Raw genomic sequence first — 3022 nt, forward strand, 5'->3', positions numbered from 1 at the left:
TGAATCATCCTCCCTGGTCCTCCCCCCMCCCCCMCCMCMCACTTCCAAACGCAAATGAAATGCTACGGTGTCTCTCAGGTGTCAAAAACCTTTGATAATTCCAACCGTGATGTCTACCAGCAGCTTCAGGGCTAGTGATGTTTCAAAGTGGTAAGATTATGAGCTTTAATAAGTAAAATTATACCAGCTATGTTTACATGCACAAAATTTTTTGATCGGATTGAAATGTATTCGGATTAAATAATCTAAATGTACTGTTTACACGGACACAATCCGATCATGAAAAGTGTTTACATGCACCGGAGTTTTATTCAGAATAAAAGTCCGGACATGCGCAGTGTTGTAAACATTCAGCTCTACTTCCGTGTTACAACCGTAAACAAAGCTCCTCTGTGCGCTCAGGACGGACCCGTGTCAGCTTTTAATAACAGTAGAGACGCCGTTACTCCTCGGTTGAGCTGCAGCCTGCAGATGAAGCAATACGTGCTTTTTATTTTTATTTTTTGCGAAGCAACGTCTGCTGTTTGCCTCCTTTTWCATCTGTTAAGACAGCGAGGAGGAAAAGTTCTGCACGGTGCTGCGCAGCTAGAACGCTGCTGTCCCACTGGGTGAATGAAAGTCAGCAGACATGCGCACAGGTCATTTTTCTACAATCAGAATAAGATGATCAGATTAAGTGTTTACATGAACCTCATTCCGATTATCAATCGGCATAACCCACCCTTTTCATTCGGATTAAAAATTCGTTCGGATCGAGCTCAATCGGATCAGAATAATCAGAATGGGCTGTTTAAATGACACATTTTTATTCAGAACGGCCGTTCAATCCGATTACTTTTGTCCATGTAAATGTAGCTAATGATAGACAACAAATATTACATTTATAGTATTACAACTAAAACCGATTTTGACGCCGCCACCGCAGTTTGTCCTTCACGAGCCTTCATAGACAAGATGGCGGTGCAAGATGGCGGCTGCCTGTGTGGCGACCCGCGACCATGGAGATAAACAGCTTTTTTATAAGGTAAAATAATAAAACTAGGTCTTTGTCTGCAATAATTAGACATGTTTTTTATTATTGCCATTAGTGATTATCTCAATTTCGGCTAAAAGAATTAACAAAATCCTACACACTGTGCCTTTAAAACCACTATAAAATATCACTTGATCCCTAAGGGAAGAAAAATGTGCATGAAGCTCAATCACCAATCTATTTAGCAAAAAGAAAAGATCCTGAAATGTTAAATAAATAAAACAAAATTGGTTAAATAAAAATACAAAAAAGCACAATGAAATAAATCAGAATCAAACAATAAATTATAAAAGAAAATGGTGAAAGCTCACTCGATTACCACTGAAGTGAACCGAATACTTTTCAATCCCTTTGGCTGTCGAATCAGCAGTATTAGTGATGAAGTGAGCTGGTCGCTTCTATGAATCCAAACAGGAACCGGTAAGACAAGACAGCAGCGCAGTCATCAGAGCGTCACTGCACGTCAAACATTTACGCATGGCGATACACAGCACGCGCCTACAAAACAAATTATATCAGTGCTAGATTTGAACAAGAAAATATGAAAACACACATAAAAATAGCAGGCATCTTACCAGAAGATGGAAGCACAGCGCCCAGGGGAGAGAGCAGATCAGCAGGACGACAGCAGGAGGAAGCCATGCGCCACAAACAATCCCGACTGCAGCCGGCAACACCAACCAACAGTAGTGCCACTGAACACATCAGCAGGTGTAACATCCAAAAACCACGAAGCCCTGACTGCCAATAAATGGAAAGATGGCACTTACAGTTTGATGAGCAGCAGCGACAACACAGCCAGGCAAAAAGCTGACACGCCGCAGGAAGAACAAAGTTTTTTTCACGCAGGAGCTGCAACCTGCCTAAATATAAAGCAGCCTGCCACGCCCCTCAATCAGTGCTGCACACTTGGCAACACCTGGTGTACCAAGTGACAAAAACTACACACCATCTCACCACATTCTACCCCCCAATGTTGCATCGTCACCCCGACGATTAATACACCTCAACACCACGGCCAAAAAATGGCAAAATGTGCATTTGACACTGGCTGTAGAGACCCTGTAGCTTGACAAACAGAGCGAGGAAGATGGTGAACATTTGAATGTTGTCCAACCCTGTGGTGTATTTTCATGTACTGTCTCTTTAAGAATTGTGGACGCGCTTCAGAGCGGACGCGCGCACTGGGTGGAGAGTCCAGCTTAACATCAGGCTTTGTGGACCCATGTTCCATCTCTCTCGCTGAATAAACCTTGTCCAAAGCTGAAGATGTCCACTTTTCTTCATTTAAGTGTCAGCTGAAGAGGGTTTTAACATCCAGCAGCTTACAGGCAAGATGGTCTCTGATTTTCATCAACCCAGAGGAGAAGCCACCAGGTGTGGGCAGAGGAGACGGGTCCAGAGAGCAGCAAGCAGCCGCAGCAGACGACGAGGGAGACGGAGGGGTCCACTCCAGCCGCTGACAGCCTCAGATGAATATTGTATTGTATCTATTGTAGGCAGCACACACCCGAACCCAGGAGGTAGACCCAATCATTCTGAGGTGGAGAGGAGCAGATAGCCAAGGCCCAGCCCGGGCCGCACCAGGACGCGCAGCCAGCCCCCAGCCGCAGAGAAGCATGCCCATGACCACCCCACCACACTGCCAACGGCAAACATTATTAACATTTATCTTTTGTAAAAAAAAAAAAATTCAAGATGGTTTAAATCTATTGTGTGAATCTATGTTTAAAAATCAGTATGTTGTTGTTATGGCAATATTTATTTAACAAAGACAGAAATACGTGGTCCAAGAATGAAGGTACTCTGTGAGATGATCAGCTGAGTTTTATTGCAACAACAGGAAACACAGAGAACAACCTGCCCTGTCTCTGTGCCTCTGCCTCTCTCTGTCACTGTCCACTCTGTCCACTGTTGAACACGGTCCACTCCACACTACTCACTGTGTCTCGAGAGGCCTCGTATATATATTAACAAACACCATTATGC

The 3022-nt window shown here is 44.0% G+C and overlaps 1 long non-coding RNA gene across 1 annotated transcript; it reads right to left on the minus strand.

Moving 5' to 3' along the window:
• Positions 1-1108: 1108 nt before the first annotated feature.
• On the minus strand, positions 1109-2828 carry LOC106533129 (uncharacterized). Its single transcript, XR_001312194.1, has 3 exons — positions 1804-2828; positions 1609-1728; positions 1109-1531 (listed from the first exon to the last, which is right to left on the minus strand). It is a non-coding gene; the product is annotated as an uncharacterized LOC106533129 (long non-coding RNA).
• Positions 2829-3022: the final 194 nt, after the last annotated feature.

Source organism: Austrofundulus limnaeus, unplaced genomic scaffold (genome assembly GCF_001266775.1).
Source record: "Austrofundulus limnaeus strain Quisiro unplaced genomic scaffold, Austrofundulus_limnaeus-1.0 Scaffold889, whole genome shotgun sequence".
NCBI classification, from domain to species: Eukaryota; Metazoa; Chordata; class Actinopteri; order Cyprinodontiformes; family Rivulidae; genus Austrofundulus; species Austrofundulus limnaeus.